Consider the following 24027-nt stretch of genomic DNA (forward strand, 5'->3'; position numbering starts at 1 on the left):
GCATTCCATGCTTTTATCTTTCTCTGGTATAATTGGAAGTTTTATCAGAAAAGGTATATAAGAAGGACTCCTTTTCACCGGGCGCCACAGGTCTCTCCCCAGAAATAGATTTTTCCTTCGTCAAAATACCTTTTTCCCATGAGAATAATGAACACTAAATTAGATAATAGACATGTAAATAAGAAGAATAGACATGTAAATAAGAAGAATTAGCAAAAAATGATAAATAAGAAACGGGTTTTTAGCGTCACTTTACCTTAGAAACTCCAGCGCAGGTGTTGTTAGTCTTGCTACGCAGAGAGGAGACGGACGGGCAGCGAGGAGGTAGAGAGGTTAACTACGATAAACGTACACTACCGTAACTTATTCTAACTTACACTAAGTGAACTTTAACATAACTTAGCTTATTTTTTTTATTTTTATATTTTATATTTTTTTTTTACATTTTCTTTTTTTCTTTTTGATGATTACGTAATTTTAATCACTATCACTCTCTACATTTAAAATTGACTGAATTTCTTTTGCTTCACTCTTTTCCGTTTTCTTTGTTTCACTTTCTTCCGCTTCACTCTTTGCCGTTTTCTTCGATTCACTTACATCCTCTTCATCGCGAGTTTGCTTCGCAGTTTTTTTTAAAGAAAGCATCGATAGATAATTGCTTGGTACGGCTTTTCAGAATGTTTCGAAAGTGAGTTAGGCAAACATCATCGAATTGAGAAACTACATGACAAACCTGCAATTTCTTTGGATGGTATTTGTCGATGAAGTCGACCACGTCTTGATATTTTCCTAACACTTCTTTAATTTGTGCCAAACCTAACACATGTTCTACCTCCTCGCTCCCTTCCTCGTCATCACTCATGTGCTCCGACATAGCATGGAGTTCCTTGAGCTCATCCGTGGTAAGTTCGTCGTGATGTTTGGCGACGAGTTCCGTAACGTCATCTGCGTTGACCTCCAGACCCATGGACTTGGCAAGGGAGACGATTTCCTCTACGGCTTCCGCTGCACCGACCACGGGATCAGGTTCGGGGTCAAAACCCTCGAAATCTCGGGGAGAAACTGCATCAGGCCACAGCTTCTTCCAGGCAGAATTGAGGGTCCGTCGAGTTAATCCCACCCAAGCCTGATCTATGATCTTCAAGCAGTGCACGATGTTGAAGTGGCCCCTCCAAAATTCACGCAAAGTTAAGTTGGTGCTTTGCGTGACATTAAAGCACTGCTTAAATAAGTGCTTGGTGTACAGCTTCTTAAAATTAGAGATGACTTGCTGGTCCATGGGCTGGAGGATAGAGGTGGTATTCGGTGGAAGATACAGCACCTTTATGAACTTCAATTCATCGAAGATATCATCTTCAAGTCCGGGGGGGGGGGGGGTGCATTGTCAAGGCATAGCAGGCACTTTAAAGGCAATTTCTGTTCATGAAGATACTTCTTCACAGAAGGGCCGAAAACTTGGTTAACCCATTGCACAAAGAATTGCCTAGTGACCCAGGCCTTCGAGTTGGATCGCCAGAAAACATGAAGCTGATCCTTATCGACATTGTGTGCTTTAAAGGCCCTAGGGTTCTCTGAATGGTAAACCAGTAAGGGCTTGACTTTAAAGTCCCCGCTAGCGTTGGCACATAGGGCAAGAGTCAACCGATCCTTCATTGGCTTATGCCCAGGCAATTTCTTCTCTTCGGCAGTGATGTAGGTTCGACTCGGCATCTTCTTCCAAAACAGTCCGGTTTCATCACAATTAAACACCTGCTGCTCTACGTAGCCTTCTTCCTGCACGAACTTTTCGAAGTTCTTGACAAAGTCAGCTGCAGCCTTTGTGTCCGCACTAGCAGCCTCTCCGTGGCGAACAACTGAATGAATCCCGGACCGTTTCTTTAAATTTCTCGAACCAGCCACGAGATGCCTTGAAATCATCTGAGGAAGGCTCGGTTGAACTCTCCCCAGCATCACCCCCAGAGCTCTCCTCCTTCAAGTCTGTAAAGAGGGCGTGCGCCTTCTCGAAGATAATGGTCTCGGTGATGGTGTCGCCAACAATCTCTCTATCCTTAATCCACACTAGTAGAAGTCGTTCCATCTCTTCTATGATAGGGGTACGGCGTTTGGAAATTATGGTGATCCCCTTAGAAGGTTTCACTGCTTTAATAGCTTCCTTCTGTTTAAGATTGTCGAGATCGTTGACCTATTACGGCCATACTGTTTAGCAAGTTTACTCACGCGGACGCCACGCTCATGTTTTTCAATAATTTCCTGCTTAATTTCTAAAGAAAGCATTTCCTTCTTCCTTTTCTCACCACTACCACTACCACTGGCAAAACTAAGCCTTTTAGGACCCATACTTTACGTAAATTACCGTTAAAGGATGCACGTGAAAAATCACGATTAAAACAGAGTTACAGTGAACCCTCGCTACTTCGCGGTTCGACCATCGCGGATTCACCACTTCGCGGATTTTTTCCATAACCCATATATATACAGTAACATATATATATATATATATATATATATATATATATATATATATATATATGTGTGTATGCATGTATTTATGTATATATGTAGGTATGTATATATGTAGGTATGTATATATGTAGGTAGTATATATGTAGGTATGTATATGTGTATATATATATATATATATATATATATATATATATATATATATATATATATATATATATATATATATATATATATACACATACTGTATATATATATATATATATATATATATATATATATATATATATATATATATATATATAAATATATATATATATATATATATATATATATATATATATATATATATATATATATATATATATATATATATATATATATATATACATACAGTAGGGTCCCGAATTACACGTGTTCTAATTACGCGATTCCTCAATTACGCGATCGATAGTTTTTAAAAATTAAATTTCCTGTATCTGCGAGGAGCATTCTAAATCCGCGAGTCAAGCATCGCGAAACGTAGGAAATCTATTGTTTTCTTAATTGTATGGGGGGGGGGGGGGGGTGATGGTTCCCCGATGTCTGAGAAGGGGGGGGGGGGAGAATGTGAGAGAAAGATTTCTGTTCAAACATTTTAAGACTAGTTTTGGATGAAAAATGTTAAGGTTTGCCCATCTGTTGTGTGAACTTGTCGCTAGGCTAGCCTAACTGTCCAACACCTATATGTATAATATTCCGTATTTGTACTAATTATTTTTTATACTTACGTTGTGATTATGGTGTAAAATCCTTATTCATTAAACTTTAAATTAAAAACCATCAAAATCAACAGTGCCATTTGAAATTTTGAAAAGTTTCCAAAAAAAAAAATCAACAGAACAGCATCGTCATGGGAACACCTTTGTTGCTTTCGTGTGCAAGTCTACCGCTATCATCCAGTAGTAGTGCGTTGTGCTCCGTTTCATCTAAATTGTTTGAAATTCTTTTATATAGTACTTTTGAAACCAAAAATTAAATTAAATAAAGACTATTTTATATCATGCTACTGCCAAACATGTCACTACAACCAAACCCATTACTTTGTTTAGTTCGTTCCATCGCCGATCATAACGAACTCGCTAACCAATTTTAACATCTGTCTATAAGTTAACTTTCGCGGCAAAAGATATCTTACCAGGTACTATGTAATAATAATGTTATAATTAATGTTGTTTTATTTATCCTTAGAAAATCAAAATAAATGAAATATGAGCAATTTTGTTTCGTGTTTTTTTTTTTCCTAAAAAAACGCCTTCTTAAAAGGAAAACGTTTTTTTTTACGTTTCATCGTCGATCATAAACGCATTTACTCCTGAAAGTGATATTGAAGAGCTTTTACTAAAGATGTTATTATAAATAAAGATTATAAATAGGTGGTAAAATATCTATAATTAAAGTGTAGCAGCATCAAGAAAGGTTGGGGTTCGCCCTTTACATAAGAATGTACTGTACATTGGATTAGACAGAACGTAGAAAAAATCAATTAGGGAAAAATCGGTATTCGATGTCCTCTTCATCAGCATCGTCAATCGGGCTTTTTATTTTTTTTATTCTCAGTCGCTAACTAGTTATCGCACTGTCAAGATCTGCACACATATCGATAATTCACATTTGAAGGTTTTCTGGGAGAGGATGGATAGAGAAAATACCGAACTATATAAAATGTTTTTTTAACCTGTTAAGCGTCACCCACGTGATAAACCGTTCACCATGATCTACTCGGTACCGCCTTCAACTGTATATTCCGTTCATGACTTTAATTGCCTTTTATAAGCCGTCAGTCTCGTGATATTATGTTTACTCGTATAGTAAGTATAGGATCACCACTTGGCAACACTCAGCATATGGGGACTGTGAATAGAAACTTATATGATGTCTGGCAACTATTTTTCTGAAGGTAGCTTATCAGTGCGCTCGGGCGTTCATGCATAAGTGGTTATTTGTTGTTCCTTTTGTAATGAACGGTCTAAAGAGGAAGGTTATTTCTTTAGATGAAATAAATGATATTCTTGTTGGGGAATTTGATAATGATAACCTGTTTGATAAGGAGAGCACTAGTTCTGAATCCTCCAGTGATGAGTATATTGAAGAAACAAAGTTTTCTTTCGATGCCGAAAGCGAAAATGACTTCTCATTACCGAATGACTGGACAACGAAATTTCACAAAACTATAAAGGGAAAAGGGAAAGGAAACTCCGAGAGAGAGAGAGAGAGAGAGAGAGAGAGAGAGAGAGAGAGAGAGAGAGAGAGAGAGAGAGAGAGAGAGAGAATAAAGTGGATAAATAATGTACAAATGTATGACGAACATATTTGAAAACTATACAGGAAACGATATGAAGAGAGAGAGAGGGGAGAGACTTTTCCCTTTCCTTTTGTTGCTTATCCAGGCGTAAGATTTACGATTGAAGATAAAAAGAACCCATTAGAATATTCAGTATTATGTAGCCATTTCAAATGAAATAATAGTAGTATTAATTGTTTTTTTACTCAATCATTTAATTAATATCCCTAATTTTAACTATAATTACGAATTATAAGCATAAAGAAATGATATTAACTTTGAAAAATTATCATTAGTGAAATGACCGCTCAGGGCAAAAAAAGCGTGACGGTACGTTAGCGGCAACCTGGTCCAGGGGGGGACGCTTAGATGTTTTCTGGCAGAAAATTACGGTAGATTATCGTACAGCAGCCTAGTGCACACTTGCGCCTAGTGGCCGTGTTTACGTGTGGGAGTGTCATCATGGATATACAGTGCTATACTGTAATTTTTAACTATTGCTAGATACTGTATCAAACCTTGAAAACCCTTTTTTGTTTTTTGTATCTATAGGAAATAATTCTACATCATTCGGAAAATACTGAAAACAGTAAGCTATGCATAGTACAGTAGTAAATACTACAGTCATAGAAAATTATCAAAACTTTAACAACTTTTTATTGTTTTATTTAACCATAAAAGAAATTTTGTACAGTATTTTAGAAAAAAAATCTATAAGAAGGATTTCTTACAGTATTGTTAAGATAAAAGCTACAGTATATATATATATATATATATATATATATATATATATATATATATAGTATATATATATATGTTTTATATATATAATATATACATACATACATACATACACACATACATACACACACACAGTGTATATACAGTATATATATATAGCTCGAAAGCTAGAAATGGAGTGAAAAAAAATTGACGGGTAGGTTGCTGTTTGCCGCCATGATGTGTTTCGAAATATACGAATTTCCAATTACACGAGGCCTTTCATCGACCAAATTCTCGCATAATTCGGGACCCTACTGTATATATATATATATATATATATATATATATATATATATATATATATATATATATATATCTAAAGTAGGAAGATGTGATGTAGTTCTAAGGGAATAGTATGGGAAATATGTCTGGATAATAAGCAAAGCTCTACCTCCAGTTTGTTTCTTCATTATGATCAGAGATAAATGTAAACAAAACATTGGTTGCCATTTTTTAACGTGCTTTTTAGCGTGTTTAGGAAACGCATGATATAAAATTGCCTTTAATATTTGTGCCTGTTTTAGTTTAGGGTACTGTAGTACATGCATTAAGTGTTCTGTACATTAAAGGGTAGTTTGTTAACAGTACTACGTACAAGGGAAGGTTTCAAAAGTCTGAATATACATGTTGAATAAATAGGTAAATATGGTGTCACTACTTCGCGGATTTTCACCTATCGCGGCCGCGTCTGGAACCTATCTACCGCGATAAACGAAGGTTCACTGTAATAGGAGAACGCACAGAGTACAACCGCAAGAAGCCGACGAGAACAGAGGACTGACCCAAGACCCGCTAATTGAGCGTCCCTCCGAGGTCGATGTGCTGCCTTCTATCGGCGGAAATATAAAACACTTCAGGCGCTATGAGCACCGACTACGCGTACGAGTATTGTTTACTTCGAATGTCGAAAAAACATTCGGGTGTAGAGTCGGAACGTGTTCGAATTGTACTTCGCGTGTCGAAAAATTCGGATACAACCATACGACGAAAATTGCTTACTTCGTGTGTCGAAATAAAATTCGGTTGTAGGGTCAAAAATTTGCTCGAATTTTACTTCGGATGTAGATACGTTCGTGTGTAGAGGTTCCACTGTACTGAGATGGAGCGAAGTCCACTCGATACCACTATCGGCACGCTTCATTCCGGGCAAAAGGAATGTGCTCGCCGACAATCTGAGCAGAGCTTCTCAGATAGTAAGTACCGAGTGGTCTTTGGATCATCTAGTAGCCAACAAAGTCCTGACTTTGTGGGGTTCTCCGACTGTGGATCTTTTCGCAACGGCCCTGAACTTCAGGCTCCTGCTGTCCTGTTCCCCAATCCCAGACCCCAAGGCTCTCTGGCAAGAGTCTTTCCAACAACGGTGGGACAACATCAACGTTTACGCCTTTCCCCCGTTCTGTCTGATGAGGAGGGTACTCAACAAGACCAGAACATTGGTCAATCTTTCAATGACCCTTATAGCTCCGCTATGGCATCACGCGGAATGGTTCCCGGACCTTCTGCAACTCCTAACGGAGCTACCAAGAGAACTCCCTCCACGACACAATCTACTCAAACAACCACATGCCAACATCTTCCACAAAACCGTAGGTTCACTACGACTTCACGCCTTGAGACTATCCAGCATCTCCTCTCTGAGAGAGGATTTTCGCAACAAGTTGCTGTCAGGATGTCTGGACACCTGCGAAAGTCTTCGGCAGCAGTCTACCAGGCAAAGTGGAAAGTCTTCTGTGGTTGGTGTCGTGGAAGGGGTATCTCTCCACTCGATGCCACAATTCCAACAATAGCGGAGTTCCTCGTGTATTTGCGGGAAGAAATGCGCCTTTCAGTCTCGGCGGTGAAAGGCTATTGCTCAGCCTTAAGTCCAGCCTTCAGGCTGAAAGGAATGGACATTTCTTCATCGCTAGAACTTTCCCTACTCATACGTAGTTGTAAACTTACCTGCCCTTAGTCGGAAGTGAGACCTCCCCCATGGAACGTGGTCCGAGTTCTCGGGTCTCTTAAGAGACCTCCCTATGAACCATTACGCCAGGCATCAGATCGCCACTTAACTTGGAAGATGGTATTCCTGCTGGCTTTGGCCTCGGCAAAGCGAGTCAGCGAACTTCATGGTCTCTCTTATGTCATCGCCCATTCAAGGGGATGGGGGGAGGTAACGTTCAGCTTCGTCCCTGAGTTTATTGCTAAGACTCAGAATCCTGGAGTGGCGGATCCTCGATTCGACTCCCTCTGGATTTCTAGTCTCCGTACTGTAACAGATGACCCAGACCATCTTTTACTATGCCCAGTAAGGAGCTTGAGGCTGTACCTCAAAAGAACAGCTGCAGCCCGTCCTCATGTACCAGCTCTATTCGTCAGCACAGGAAGGACTAAGAGGAGGGTCACCAAGAACACCATCTCTGCATGGATTCGTAGGGTCATTGACCTGGCCTTGAATCCAGACCCTCCTCCATCACATTGCCCTAAAGTACATGATGTCAGGGGCATAGCTACGTCCCTGGCCTTCAAAAGAAATTTTTCAGTGACGCAGGTTCTTCAAGCTGGGGTGTGGAAACGTCAAACAACATTCACATCCCACTACCTGCAAGATGTGACCCAAAGGAGACTTGATACGTTCGCTATCGGCCCTGTGGTGGCTGCACAACATCTGGTTTAAAACCTCAAGCTGCTTATTGGACAAGTAGCAGAAGGTTGAGGGTATTGTTACCCAGTTTTAGTCTGCATGAATGAAAAGGTTTGACTGGCCCTTATTCTTTTCTTCATCATCCCCTCTCTTGGGGAAAGCAGCCTCCTGGGTTCTCTGCATAGCTGACCTCAAACCACTGCAGGTAAACCATGCTCCCTTGTGTTCCTAGCATTAAGATTAATACTGTTACGTCCCCATACCCTAACGAGGTGGTATTGGGAGAGTCCTAGTCTACAAGTTTCCATCTAAAGAACTTCAGAACAACTTCCTAGGATGAGTCACACTTCATCATACCTTCACACACAGCTTGCGTAGGCCGCAGTCCTTGCGTAGCAAGGTTCTAGCGAGGTGCAGGGACTCTTTATTTCTTGGGTGCTTACACACTCAAATAACGAGCCCCCGGGCAAGGCCAAAAGCCTGACTGGCTGGGACGTCCACCCTTCCCACTGGGTGAGTCACCCCTATTAAATAGCGTGGTTTGTATTCCAGTTAAGGAACAAATGACAAATTCGTAGATAATTTGTATTTTCCCTAACTATACAAACCTTAGCTATTTAACCAAACTTGCCCGCCAGCCCTATCCCCCTTTGAAGTCCTACCTCCAAGCAAAGTGAGCTCAAGCACAGGTGTGTGAGAGGGGGGGGGTGGTAGCAAGCTACCCTTCCCTACCCCCGCTAACTAGCGGTGTGGGTAGTAAACCCTCGTTAAAAATTAATGGCTCGTCATTTCAGCTACGTTGAAAGTAATACCCCTATTAAATAGCTAAGGTTTGTATAGTTAGGAAAAATACAAATTATCTACGAATTTGTTATATTTCATGAGGTGTCAAGGATACTTTTATCATGCTTGGACAAGCTCAGAGTTGTACCCTAGCTCAAGTTCCCAGCCAGTTGGGTTTTGAACTTTCACCCTCCTAGGGGTGAATATCCATTGTAAAGAGCAAATGGTTTATATTTGTGTAGGAACCAATAACAAATTTGGAATTTATTTGTATTTTTCCAAACCATACAAACCTAAGCTCTTTACTCATAATTTTCTTGCCATCACCTATTCCCCCAGGAAATTCTATTCGCAATCAAAAGTGAATAAATAGATTAGCTGAGTGTGTAAGCTACAGTAGGTGATTAGTTTACCCTTGTTAACTAGCAGCAGGTGTTTAACATGAGTAAAAAGTTTATGGCTAGTTTCCAACTTCGCCAGACCAATATATCCTTAGTAAAGCGCTCAGGTTTGTATGGTTAGGAAAGATACAAATTACTTTCAAATTTGCCATTTTTATGGTAGGAAAAAATTAAAGTTTGATAATATAGATAGGTTGTGCACTGACACTTTTTACCTCTTTCAATCCTCAGATATGGTTTGATAAGTAAGATTGGCAGTATGGCAAATTCTGGATTACATTATATATCCTGTTTGGAGGATGAGATTGCTCTTGAGGGATTGGATGGCATAACATTACAAGGTAAGTTCAGGTCATTTGAAAATTTTCCTGAATATTATATATTTGATTACTGTTTTCTTCAATAAGTTGAATGTGAGTTGATACCTAGCAGTTCCAAAAAAATTTTCATCTATTTTATAGCAATATTTGTTCCGTCACTAAATACAAACCAAGGGGTATTACTTTCGGCAAGCTGAAACACATGCCATTAGATTTTTAGGGGGGTTAACCACCCACTCGCTAGTTAGTGTTGGGGGAGTAGTAACTACCCCTCTCACTCACACACCTGGGTTTATCACCCACTTAGCTTTTTGCTTGGGTAGAGAACAGACATTACTGTTCTTCCCCCTCACCAATTATTGACTCCCCATTACTGATCTTTTGTTTACATTTTCTTTTTTCAGTGTTTGTGTGCTCTTGGCTGTCGTTATGTGGACTTTTCCAGGACCTAAGGGCCAATTCTGTGGGACTTTTATGTCGTTCCTTGACATGAACCCGCATCTGTTATGTTCAACTTGTGAGGGCGGCTGTGTGGTAAGGACAACTCCTGCCCTGAATGCCGGGAGTGGTCTGCCTCCCAGTGGGAGAAGTTTGGGCGCTGCCGGAAGAAGAAGGCTAAAAGGGATTTTTCGCCTTCAGGGTCTTCATTGAAGTCGAAGAAATCCAGGGCAGCTTGTTCCGTCCCCCAACCTCTCCCCGATGCTTTCGTTTGGTCGGTTTCCTCAAGAAACTGTCAAATAGTAGCGTAGATCATTTAACTTCAGTTCAACCCTGGTTTTCGAGGGACGGTGCTGCTTCTCCTAGCAAAGCGGCCCTACCTATCCCCCCGGGAGAAACCTTATTTTTTTCTGATGTTATTCAGGTGTGGCTGTCCCTCACCTTGACTGGCCCCCCTTCAAATGAGGTGCTTTTGCAACTTCTTCAACTGGGTGCTGAGAGGCAGCATTCATCATCCTCCGAGGTGGATCCCTTAGCATTGTTGAGTGTTGACCTTCGTGATTCTGAATTGTCGTCTATGGCGCCTGCCGACGATTCCCAGCCTGCCTCTCCTGCTTCTACTGTCGCCGTTGCTGAAGACTACGTTCTCCCCTTGCTGAGCCGACTCTTCTGTCAAGGGTAGAACAAAGTCTGAGACAAGTCTCTCCTGCAAGCGGTCACCTCTCTTGTTCACGAGGGAGAACCCTCAAAGAGACGTCTCTTCTTCTTGCAGTATTCATTTGCTGGACGATCCCCTTTTGAGGATTGTTCCTTGCCAGGACCTTGCCGCTCGCCCACACCTCAGCTCTTGTCTCTTCAGTTGCAGCTCTTGCCTAGGGATCGTCAGCCTGATGAGTCTCGTCAGCTTCGCCATTTGCCTGTGAGTTCCTGACCCTTGCCTTTCTTATCAGACTCTCCTCGGACTCGCCGATCGTCAGCCTTGCTGCGTTCGCCTGTCCAACTCCGACCTGTCTCCATCGAACTGCTGTTCGTGGCTCTCCAGTGCCCATTAAATCTCTGGATTCTCAGCCTTCTCACCAAGTTCTCGCAACTCGCGAATCTCCAAGTGTTCGCAGTCCTTCAGCTCATTGTCACTCGGCTTGTCTTCAACAACCAGCTTGTTTGCCATTCTCTGGCTTCTCACCGTTCACCAACGGTTCGGCTGTCTCCAACGGCTCGTTCGCCAGTGACTTGCCGATCTAAGAGATTGGAAGTCAAACGACAGTCCCCTCCTGCTCGTCGTTCGCCAACGACTCGCCAATCGTAAGTCAGCCGACAGTGTCTGGCTGCTTGTTGTTTTCCAATGACTCACCGATCTCCTAAGCGATCGGTAGGCAATCGGCAATCTTCTGCTGCTAGTCGTTCATCAACCTCTTGGCGCTCGCCAACAATGTGCCATTCACCAGCAGCTCGTAGAGCTACAGCTACTCGTCACTCTCCTTTGACTCATAGGTGAACGACAACTATCCATCTTTTGCCAGAACTTCGTCGTTCGCCTGAACATCATCGTTCTCCAGAACATCGTCTTTCTTCGGAACTCCCCCGTTCGCAAGAGAGGAAACAAGTTTCCAAACAGTCTCCTTCGCGAGTCTCTCGGCGCTCATTGGGTCATCGGCATTCTCCATCTTGCCGTTCACCCGCCCCTCGCAGAGGTTCTTCTCCTCTCTCACCAGCCTGCAAACGCAGACCTTCGCATTCTCCCAGGTGATTAGCACGTAACAAGGATGACTTCCGACGGATTCCCGCCATTCCTTTAGGTCCCCAAAGACCCAGCTACCTGACCTGTTCCTTTCCTCTGGAAGGAGGAGTCATTAAAGCCACAGCCTTCCACTCGGTCTTCGATCGTCTTAGGTAACCCTCTTTAACGAGAGAATGTATATATATATATATATATATATATATATATATATATATATATATATATATATAAATATAAATTTATAAATATATATATAAATATATATAAATATATGTATATATATATATATATATATATATATATATATATATATATTTTATAAATATATATATATATTTATAACTATATATATATACTGTATATGCATATATATATAAATATATATATATATATATATATATATATATATATAATATAATATATGATATATATATATATATATATATATATATATATATATATATATATATATATATATATATATATATATTTGGGCTCAAGCCATGACATCCTGATGGAAGGTTCCTTCAGTAGCTTCCTGAGGGTATATATGACTACAGTGGATATTCCCAGAGAATTAATCCATAGATTTCACAGAATTCTAACTTCTGGCGCGAGTACCCTAAAGGTTTCCCTTTAGGATATCGTATATCAACAGGGGACGTATGCTTGACACGCCACATGGCTATCTGCACCCCACATAGCGTTTACGCTTCGAGGGGGAAAGGTGGCAAGATAACTGAGGAGCCGTTGCAAAGTTATCCTCCTACGTTACTGTTATGGTACCCCGCGACGTAAACAAACCGCAGCCATAGCTGTTCGCCATCTTGACTGATGTCACGTCCGTCCTCTTCATTTCCAATTCTAATAGCGTCTCTGCATAGTTTGGTTTTTCCCAGTTCTTGCTTTTTTCAACGCCATGTCGCAATCTTCAGCCTCGCCTTCTTCTGGAAAGTTGAGTACCATATTCTTGTATCGTATAAATAAGCTCTAGCCGTAGAGTAACGATTGTTTATCCTCAAATCTTGTGTTTTGTGGCGGAGCTGTGCCTTGACCGGAGGCGTCTTGTTGCGACACTGCTGTTCGCCTCGCATGCTTTATTTAGTTAGCCAGAACAGCATTCCCGGTCTAATAACTAATTTAATATCATTAGTTATTTAGTCTTCATTGCTAGGAATTAGTTATATTATGCCGATTGTATTCTTCGGCGAACTTAGTTAGCCGAACCCTACGCTAGCCTACTATCCTATCCCCTAGGCTCGATGCCTAAGTGTTCATGTTTACTTCCTGCATGATATAATAAGTGTTCCTAGTGTTAATTTACAAAATGAAGATTTAGGCAATTATACATACAAGATTCAGTGATTGCACATGTGTTTTTTCGCCTTCTAGGGACCATACAAGGGGTCGTGGGTGGTCTTACCATCGACTCTTTTACCCCTAACCAAAGGTGGGGCCCTTTTATGCTTCCTTATCTTCTTAGTTACCTCATTTAAGGTAATCTCCTCCCTCTGCGGTAGCCTAGGCTACATCCTAGCCCTCTTACCTCGAATGGCAATCGGGTAGGTTAGGCTAGGATTGTTCTTCCCTTCTCATCGCCATTGTTCATGGCTCGAGTTAGGACAGAACCCCAGAGTACATGTCGTTCACCCCAGCCCACCTTAGGAGAACGTTTTTTCCTTCTGGTACTGGCTGGAGGATGAAGGTGGAAGGGCTCTGCCTTTCCCCCTAGTCTGCACTTGGTTGGGTAACGACCCTTCCTCCCTGCAGCCTAGCGACTTGTCCTACCCCTTGTGTTGCCTAGTCTGGGAGAATGGTTCTCCTAGCCTAGGTTAGGCAGTCACTGGGATTCTGTTTCTTTATAGTTTAGGACAGGACACTAGTGCTGTACCTAAGCTGAGCTAGCCTACCCTAGGTTGGAGAGCGTTCTCTCCCCCCTAGATAGGCTAGCCTATAAACAGATTCCCTTCTCTTGCGGGTGTAAGGGCGTGTCCCCAACCCCTTATCACTCCCTCTCAGGACCCTTTCCCCCTCCCCCCACTCTGTCCCTTGTGTTTGGCTTGCCATCACACCCCTGTCCGCCATCCTACAACTCCTCCGCTTGCCGGCGAGTTGTGGGATTGGCTGTGTTCTTCTGCTTCCTCCGATGCCTTAGATGACCGTGGAGGTAGCAGCAGTAGGGGCTTCAGCATTATGAAGCTTCATCTGTGGTGGATAACGGGGGAGGGTGGGCTGTGGCACCCTAGCAGTACCAGCTGAACTCGGTTAAGTCCCTTGTTAGGCTGGGAGGAACGTAGAGAGTAGAGGTCCCCCCCCCCCTTTTTTTTTTATGTTTCATTTGTTGATGTCGGCTACCCCCCAAAATTGGGGGAAGTGTCTTGGTATATGTATGTATGTATGTACCTTCCCTCCTTACCTTTCTCTCTTCCTATCTCGGCGCCGGTCCACTGTCGCCTCCGCTTGCCGGCGTTAGCCGCCGACATCTTGGATAACCTTCCTGCTTCATTGGATGATGTCAGCGATGGTCTACCATTGCCAGCTGCCGGGGGCCACCGTACTGCCGGCGATCTGGCCTCCACTTGCCGGCATCTTGGGTAACCTTCCTGCTTCATTGGATGATGTCAGCGATGGTCTACCATTGCCGGCTGCTGGGGGCCACTGTCCTGCCGGCGATCCGCCATTCCCAAGTGTCTTCCTGTCTCTCTGCCACTTGGTATGTGGCCATTGATGGGTTCACCTCGCTAGACGGGCCTCCGGCCTGCCGTCAGTCTGCCGGAGCTTCTAGCCTCGGCTTACAGTGGACAATCACCCCTCCCGGCTGCCGGCCCCGTGCCGGCAGTCACTATCATGCAGCTGTGTAGACTAGCCAGTTCTCCTCTGGTATTTCATACCATAGAACAATGACTATTGTATACGGTTGTACAGTAAAACATTTCCAGCATATTCTGTGCTTCCTTGTGCAGTCTCTTGCCGGGACCGAACCTGCAAAAGGGGGTTTATTCTAATTTCCCCCCCCTTTCTCTATATAAACTGAATGATTTCAGCTTTGCACCTCTCTATGATTAATTCCCCAGAGGAAGCCTAAGCTTGGCTCATCCGAACGGATGCTCTTTCCCCCTTTTTAGAACCCTACAAGTTCTAAGGAATTAATTATAGTGTAAGGTCGCGGCAATTGGCTGGGCAGGATTCACAAATATGTGTCTTCCTACTTCTTTTCTAGCTCACCTATCCTGAGCTCATAACCAAAATGAATCTTATATTTTATAAGTTGGTACTTGAATTTTAATCTAAGATTACTGTAAGTCATGATATAATGACTCTCAAGTACTCATTGTCTCTTTCTTTTACAGGTGGAGTACGTGAAGTGTGAGAGCTCCTTCTGCGGAGTTTGTTGCCCTGACTTTTATGGCCATCTGGCGTGCCGGACCCACGCCGCTTGTGCCACCAAGAAAGGGAATCTCAAGTATTGGGATCTGCAGACTTGTTCAGTCTGCAAAAGCCTTCTTGATGAGGCGTTCGACAACCCTCCGTCCGCGGAGGCCCGGGACAATGCATGAGAGAAACTGCGCAAGTGGGTGTGCGGTTTCCAGAGGAACGCCACAGGGCCTTATCTCCCCAACGAGAAGATGAGGGCCCTTCTCTTCCCTGAAGCATCGGCTGATGCCGTGATTCCTAAGGACGAGATCCCCTGTGTTCAACTTACAGTTGAACCGGACGTTACGGCCGCTCTCCAAGGCTGTCACATCGACGAGGTGGAAGGGATGTAGGCCATGTCCGAAAATACTGAAAGGACCCTCATGACTGAGGGTCAGGAGGAAGAGGAGGATCAGGTGGAGTTCCCTGATTCGGAGGGCGAGGTCGCCCGAGCACCCTCTGCGGCTTCTGCTGTGGTCGAGGAGCCAGTTCCCTCTACATCTGCTGCTTTGCTTCCTGCGCTGCCAACCACCCAAAATACCATCCAGGTCCTGGTGGCACTCATGGACGAGAGGTTCCGCAAGGGCCAAGAGGACCTCAAGAGACCTTTTATGGGCTGGAAGCAACCGAAGAAAATCTCGGTCAAACAGCTTCCTCCTTGCTCGGTGTCAAATTCCTGGAGCTATGCCGAACACATGCCAGTAACGACGGGCCGAATTTTCATCAACGACAAATTGGGTGCAGTCCCCCTCGAAGAGGTAGAGTTCTACCTGAGCTTTGAGGCATATCCGGACTGTTATGTCAGACTCGGGTCCGAACTGGCCTCCAGGGAGGAGACCGAACCTAAAGAAGTGATCGTTTTCGAGCACTCTAAGGCCCAGGCTATGCTGGCTGATTGCCTCAAGAGCCGAGATTTCACTAACTCAAAGATGCCGGCATTGAGCAAGAAGCATCCATCCTTTCTTGCTCCTCCTACCATGATCTTTTCCTTCATTGAAAAGGCTCTCAATGCGGTCTTGAAGGCGGTGGAGGAAGGAAAGCCCTGCCCTACACTGGAGGAGTGTAGGCCTCTCTCCCTCGCCTTACCCCCCAACGATAAAAGCTGGAAGGATATCCAACTTACCTTCACGGTTGGGAAGCTGGAACCTGACGTCGTTGGACGTCAGTTTAATGAAGATCTCCCCAAGCTTAACGACCATCTGCTACGTAGGGAACAAGACACCAAGGAGAGGCTAGCTGCCTCCCTATCCCATCAAGTTCAACTTGAGGCAATGGGCGGGGACATTCGGGTCCCGGACTTCTATATGGTTCTTGCCAAGATCCACCTTGCGACCGTGATGAAGGATTTGTACAGCTTCATCAAGGCCCGGAGAGCCTGTAGAGACTTCGTGTTCGCCAATGCAGCCGTGAAGCACGAACCCCGGAAACTGATCTCCTCCAACATCTGGGGCAAACACCTCTTCCCAACAGCTTTGGTGAAGGAGATTGTGGACAAGGCTGCCACTGAGAACTGGAACCTTCTCAACAAGTGGGGCATGTCCCGTAAGAGGAAGTCCTCTCAGGATGAAGGTCCGCAACCTAAGAGGAAATCCTCCAAGCCTAGACCCCAACAGCGTCAAGCCAAACGCCAGTTTCCAGCTCCCGCTACTCCCCAGATAGTGGCCCAGCCACAGCAGACCTTTCAGCTGGTCCCTCAGCCGGTGGTGACCCAATCACCAGTTTTCACTCCTGCCTACGAAAGACAGTCCACTACCTTTCGTCCCAGGGGTAGAGGCTCCGGCAGAGACTCCTCTCGTCGTCCTTCCAGAGGCAGAGGAGGAAGGGGAACAAGCGGCCGAGGTGGTAAACCCTCGGGAAACCAGAAGCAATGAAGTGCTTCCGGTGGGAGGAAGACTCCGCCACTTTCAGGATCGTTGGACCTTTGATCCTTGGGCACACAGCATCATCAAGAAGGGCCTATGGTGGAGTTGGATACAACCACCTCCAATCTTCCACCAATTCTTCTAGCCCTCAACCCCCATCCTAAAAGAATATGTCCTAGAACTCTTGAACAAGAAGGTGATCAAGAGGGTAAAGTCCACCAGGTTCCAGGGAAAACTGTTTTGTGTTCCCAAGAAATACTCAGACAAGCTCAGAGTCATTCTCGACTTGTCCCCTCTCAACAAGTTCATTGTGAACAACAAATTCAAGATGCTGACTCTTCAACATATAAGAGCCCTACTGCCTCACAAGGCTTACACGGTCTCAATAGACCTGGCGGATGCCTATTGGCACATTCCAATGAATCACCAAGCTTCCTCCTACCTAGGATTCGGGCTCCAAAGAAGAAACTACGCCTTTAGGGCCATGCCCTTTGGGCTCAACGTGGCTCCAAGAATCTTCACGAAACTAGCAGACATGATCGTCCACCAGCTATGCCTTCAAGGCGTCCAGGTGATGGCTTACCTAGACGATTGGCTGGTTTGGGCGACATCGTCAGAAGAATGTTTGCGTGCCTGCAGAAAGGTGACCCAATTCCTGGAACATCTGGGTTTCAAATTCAACACCAAGAAGTCTCGCCTGTCTCCAGCTCAGAAGTTTCAATGGTTAGGAATCCATTGGAATCTTCAGTCACACCGCCTTTCCATCCCTCTGAAGAAAAGGAAGGAAATAGCCGGATCTGTCAAAAGACTTTTCAAATCCAAATGGATTTCAAGACGACAGCTGGAGCGAGTACTCGGCTCCCTACAGTTTGCCTCAGTGACAGACCCAGTGCTACGAGCACAGCTAAAGGATGCTTCGAGAGTCTGGAGACGAAACGCATCCATTGCTCGAAGAGATCTCAAGAGACCCCTACCAAACAGGCTTCGCTCACTCCTCAAGCCGTGGTCAGAAGCAAGGACCTTGAAAAGATCTGTTCCTCTTCAACCACCACCTCCATCGATCAACATCCATACGGATGCCTCGCTAGAAGGATGGGGGCCTCAGTCCCACCAACGACAAGTTCAAGGAACATGGTCTCCCCTGTTCAAGACGTTTCACATCAACATCTTGGAAGCCATGGCGGTTTTTCTCACTCTGAAGAAACTATCTCCTCGTCCTTCGATCCACATTCGTCTAACTCTGGACAGCTCCGTGGTAGTCAGATGTCTCAACCGTCAGGGCTCAAGATTGCCCCACCTCAACCAAGTGCTTTTGCCCATTTTCTGCCTGGCGGACAAGAAAAAATGGCACTTGTCTGCAGTTCACCTGCAAGGATTCCGGAATGTGACGGCGGACGCTCTATCGAGGACAAGCCCCATAGAGTAGGAATGGTCCCTAGATGCAAGATCATTCTCCTTCATCTCCCGTCAAGTCCCGGAACTGCAGATCGACCTCTTCGCGACGAGCAACAACAATCAACTTCCTCGATATGTGGCCCCATACGAGGACCCCATAGCGGAAGCAGTGGACGCCATGTCCCTGGACTGGAACAGATGGTCTAAGATTTACCTGTTCCCTCCACCCAATCTTCTGCTGAAAGTCCTCTCCAAACTGAGAACCTTCAAGGGAACAGCAGCCCTAGTGGCTCCCAAGTGGCCCTGGAGCAACTGATTTCTCCTAGTTCTGGAGCTACAACCCAAGCTGATCCCTCTGCCTGGCCCAGTTCTCTCCCAGTAGGTGCAAAAGTCGACTGTCTTTGATTCATCAAAGAAAGTCCAAGACCTTCATCTCATGATTTTCTCTCCCTAGCCGTGGAGAAAGGGTTTGGAATCTCGAAGAAAAGTTTAGACTTCCTAGAGGAATACAAAACAAAGTCTACCAGAAGGCAATATGAATCATCCTGGAAGAAGTGGGTGTCCTTTGTCAAGGCAAAAAACCCTACGGAAATCTCCATAGATTTTTGTATGTCCTTCTTTATTCACCTTCATGGACAAGGCTTAGTGGCCAACACGATTTCCACTTGTAAATCGGCCTTGACTAGACCACTACTGTACGCCTTCCAAATAGATTTGTCCAACGAAATCTTTAACAAACTTCTGAAGGCATGTGCTAGACTCCGTCCTGCACCTCCACCGAGACCCATCACCTGGTCCCTGGATAAGGTGCTCCATTTTGCCTCTAGCTTGGACAACGAATCTTGCCCTCTGAAAGACTTGACTCAAAAAGTAATTTTCCTTTTTGCTCTCGCATCGGGAGCCCAAGTCAGTGAAATAGTGGCATTATCAAGAGAAGAGGGCCAGATACAGTTCGCCGACACAGGGGAACTTACCCTCTTCCCTGACCCTACGTTTCTCGCCAAAAATGAACTCCCCACCAAGAGATGGGGACCTTGGAGAATCTGCCCTCTGAAGGAAGATGTCTCTCTATGCCCAGTGGAGAGTCTTAAGGTCTATCTTCGAAGAACTTCAGACTTTGGCGGAGGACAGCTTTTTAAAGGATAAACATCGGGTAGTGACCTGTCACTTAAACAACTAAGGGCGAAAATCACTTACTTTATTCGCAGAGCGGATCCTGACAGTACACCCGCAGGTCATGATCATAGGAAAGTCGCCTCTTCTCTAAATTTTTTCCAAGGTATGGATTTCGAAAGCCTCCGATCCTTCACAGGCTGGAAATCCTCAAGAGTGTTCTTTAAACACTATGCGAAGCAGGTGCACGAAGTTAAAAGATTCGTGGTAGCAGCAGGTAGTGTATTGAAACCAGCTGCTTAGTGCTGCGTAGAACAGTGAGTTATTTCGGGACTCTAACTCAACTGGTGCCTGTGTTGACCCTAGTGTGATACATAGTGATTTCAGGTGACACTTAGTGCACAAAAGACTGTTCTTCCTCAAGGTGAAGTGACATAGATTCTAACTCGTGTGCCACATCTTCTTGGACATGAAGTGTATTGTGACTCTTAAAGACTTTCGTTCCCCAGGAACTTATGTGTATACAGTGAACCCTCGTTTATCGCGGTAGATAGGTTCCAGACCCGACCGCGATAGGTGAAAATCCGCGAAGTATTGACACCATATTTACGTATTTATTTAACATGTATATTGAGACTTTTAAAACCTTCCCTTGTACGTAGTACTGTTAACAAACTACCCTTTAATGTACAGAACACTTATTGCATGTACTACAGTACCCTAAACTAAAACAGGCACAAATATTAAAGGCAATTTTATATCATGCGTTTCCTAAACACCCCAAAAAGCACGATAAAAAAGGGCAACCAATGTTTTGTTTACGTTTCTCTGATCATAATGAAGAAACAAACGCATTTAGTGTACTGTACACATCTGTGTATAGGTTAGTTTTTGCATCGATTATATTGATTATACAGTATGTTGATTTTGTTATTACCAATGTTTTACTTAATTTTTCTTAGTACTTCCAAATGAAATGTTTTTCTTTATGACGCCGCCTGAAACGACGGCGTCATAAAGTACACTCAGTAAACAATATGTTATTACAAATGTTATTTATCGTATCTATATAAAATCATACAGTACATACTGTACGTAGCAAAGCAGGAAAACAATTTACGAGAGAGAGAGAGAGAGAGAGAGAGAGAGAGAGAGAGAGAGAGAGAGAGAGAGAGAGAGAGAGAGATTGTTTTACGTACGTAAATGTAAATTTTAAACAAAAAAAATATGATAGGTTACAACATGTATACTCTTCAGACTTTTAAAACCTTCCCTTTAACTTAATGCATACAGTACTAAACTAAAACAGGCACAAATATTGAAATGTTAGAATATTAAAGTAAAAAATAAAGATTGTTACTGTACTCACCACGAAAGAAGTTCAAGAAAAACTTGAATGATGAAGGCGATGAATTTGCTGCAGAGTAGAAATGATGATGATGAAGCTGATGATGTCTTCTACTGTGCAGCCAATGATAGTACAGTATTTTACGTCTCTTCAGACGGAGGTGTCTTTTCCTGGGACACCTCTTCAACTTCTTCCTGAGACACTTCTTCAATTTCTTCCGAGGGCATGGTGATCGGAAGTTGCTGCCGCTGCTTCTTTTTTCGCAAGAGCATCCTGTAGGGAGTCATGTGTTCATCGATCTTGTTGCAGAATTGTATAGAACGAACCATATCCTCGTCCCACTCTTGCGACATTTCTTTCACCTCCTTCGCAAGCTTGCAGAGCTTGGCAAGCCGTTCTAATGTTAAGCCCGTTTCTTCGACATTTTCTTGGATCTCTTCCTGTGTTTCACTGTCTTCTTCACTGGCCGATTTCGTCAGGTCTTCGAGGTCTGCGGCCGCGTAACTTCTACCGTCTTTTAACATATCGAGAAGCGTCACCTTCTCAGCAATCGTCATCATCTTTCGGTGGTGTTTAGGCTCACTACCAGCCTTAGTAGAAGCAGAACGCTTGGGAGGCATTGTACAGTAGGGTTTAACAGAAAGTTCAACAAAAAGTTCAACTTAAAACAGTCACGCACAGCACAGATTAAAGTTCACAATAACTTAACGTCTACACAGCGATACGGCGGGAGACAAAGTGACCGCGAAAACGTAGATGCTGGAAGTTGGAGATGCGGGCAAAACACCAATCACAGGCTAGATGACAAAACTTGAGTTCTGATTCGTCATCTATCAGCGCTTGAACCAATCACAACCCGTCTTATATGCTACGTAGGTTACCAATTCAAAGTACAAGATACCCTGCGTACAGTATACTGTACAGTAATAATAATAATAATAATAATAAATAATGATACTGTAATAATAATAATAATAATAATGATAATAATAACAATAATAATATTAATAACAACAACAACAACAATAATAATAATAATAACAATAATAATAATACAGCTTTACGTACGCTATTTTACGCTTTTGTTGTAGGATGTGTCTCTCTCTCTCTCTCTCTATCTCTCTCTCTCTCTCTCTCTCTCTCTCTCTCTCTCTCTCTCTCTCGTACGCTTATTCGAAATGTGATTTTTTGCAACAGAGAATATTATTGGATGCAGTACTACGTACGTATACATACAAAAGATTCATGGAAAAGAAGCACATCCATTACATTTGTAGTACACTAGTAGCCATCAGCAGCCTTACACCATTCTAATATGGTATGACTGCATCTGATTTGCGTTTCATGTTCGATTTTAAGGGGACCGTCCGCCAGGTCCGCCATTTTTTTTTCTAATGATCCAAATTACACAATTTCTATATATGTTTTAGACATATATAATACCTTCATCATATAAAAATTTCAAGTCATTTGATCAAAAACTTTTGGATTTATGAGCAAAAATCATGATTTAAAAAAAATATTTAGGTACATTTTTCCCCACTACTATAATACCAATTGTATTGAAACTTATACCACAAAAACTACTCTAACAACCGAACAATTCTGTCAGACAGAATTTTGATTTTCCTTTCTGTTTTTTTTTAATGAATTTTTATTTTTTTTTCTCGTCTAGACGGAAAATAATCGTGAAAAAAAATGTAAAACGAAAATCAAAATTTTGTCTGACAGAATTGTGGGATTTTTATTCTTCTTTTCAACGATATCTTTTTCTCTAATATCGAACAACAAATAAGTGAGAAAAATGTACCTAAGTGGGAATAAGTATGTTTTTGAGTTATGAGCTCCCAAAGATTTGCAGCAAGCTTTCGCTTCTTTTCTAAAAGAAATCAAGATAATGTTATTATGATAACTTTTATTGTTCATTCCTACATAAATGCACCCTAAAGGAGGTATTTGAACCCTCAGTTTACTATTCCTATGTTATGAGTTGCCAGCGATCTCTAATTGTTGCCAGAATTTTAGCTACCAGGTTTCAGCTTTGTACTCTTATCCATGTTTCCCTCTTTCTTGGTTCTTTTTTCTTGTTGTCCACTTACTTTTTGTTCTTTCTATCACCTTATGTAACATTGGCATTGCTATAAAATTCCAGAGGACGTTGTGAAAGCACAATCAACATACGAACTTCAAGTAAATAAACACATGCATTATAATTTATATATGTCTTTGGAAACTTTGCTGATGTTTTCGTAGCTGGTAGTTTTCATTCACCTACCCTCTACCAATGCCTTTCATTTCTGCCAGAAGTACGAGATTTCGAAACATAAGAGAGAGAGAGAGAGAGAGAGAGAGAGAGAGAGAGAGAGAGATCATGAAAGCATTTGGCTGATATAGATGGCAGTTCAAATAGAGAGAGAGAGAGAGAGAGAGAGAGAGAGAGAGAGAGAGAGAGAGAGAGAGAGAGAGAGAGAGAGAGAGAGTTGAACATTGTTATTATAGTATTTGTATAAATGGCAGTTTTTAGATAATTAGAGAGAGAGAGAGAGAGAGAGAGAGAGAGAGAGAGAGAGGTTGAGAGGGAGAACTGCGCATCTGTCAAACTCAGTCATACAGACGACGCCATAAGGATGATGTCATCATTTAAAGACCGCTATATTTCATTGTTTGGAAAAATGATTGATTATTTGTTCTTTCTATAACCTTAGGTAATATTGGCCTTGCTATAATGTTCCCGAGGGCGTTGTGGAAACACAATGTACATACGAACTTCAAGTAAACAAACGCATACATTATAACTAATATACATCTTTGGCAACTTTGGCTTCTGTTATTGTAGGAGTAGACTTCGTTCATCTACACTCTACCAATGCCTTCCATTTCTGCCAGACATACGATAGATCGAAATATAAGTGAAAAATCGCTATATATATGCAAAATTAACACACAAAGACGATTTTGTCAAACTAAGTCATGCAGGCGACACAGTAAGGATGACGTCATCATTTAAAAACCTCTATATCTTTGTT

The 24027-nt window shown here is 42.8% G+C and overlaps 1 long non-coding RNA gene across 1 annotated transcript in view; it reads left to right on the forward strand.

Annotated features, from left to right (window-relative positions):
• The window catches only part of LOC137653199 (uncharacterized), a 136947-nt gene that overhangs the window by 92803 nt on the left and 20117 nt on the right, over positions 1 to 24027 (forward strand). The window contains exon 2 of the long non-coding RNA XR_011046423.1: positions 9605 to 9714. This is a non-coding gene — a long non-coding RNA (uncharacterized lncRNA). The remainder of the gene's footprint in view (positions 1 to 9604; positions 9715 to 24027) is intronic.

This window comes from Palaemon carinicauda, chromosome 14 (assembly GCF_036898095.1).
Source record: "Palaemon carinicauda isolate YSFRI2023 chromosome 14, ASM3689809v2, whole genome shotgun sequence".
Classification (NCBI taxonomy): domain Eukaryota; kingdom Metazoa; phylum Arthropoda; class Malacostraca; order Decapoda; family Palaemonidae; genus Palaemon; species Palaemon carinicauda.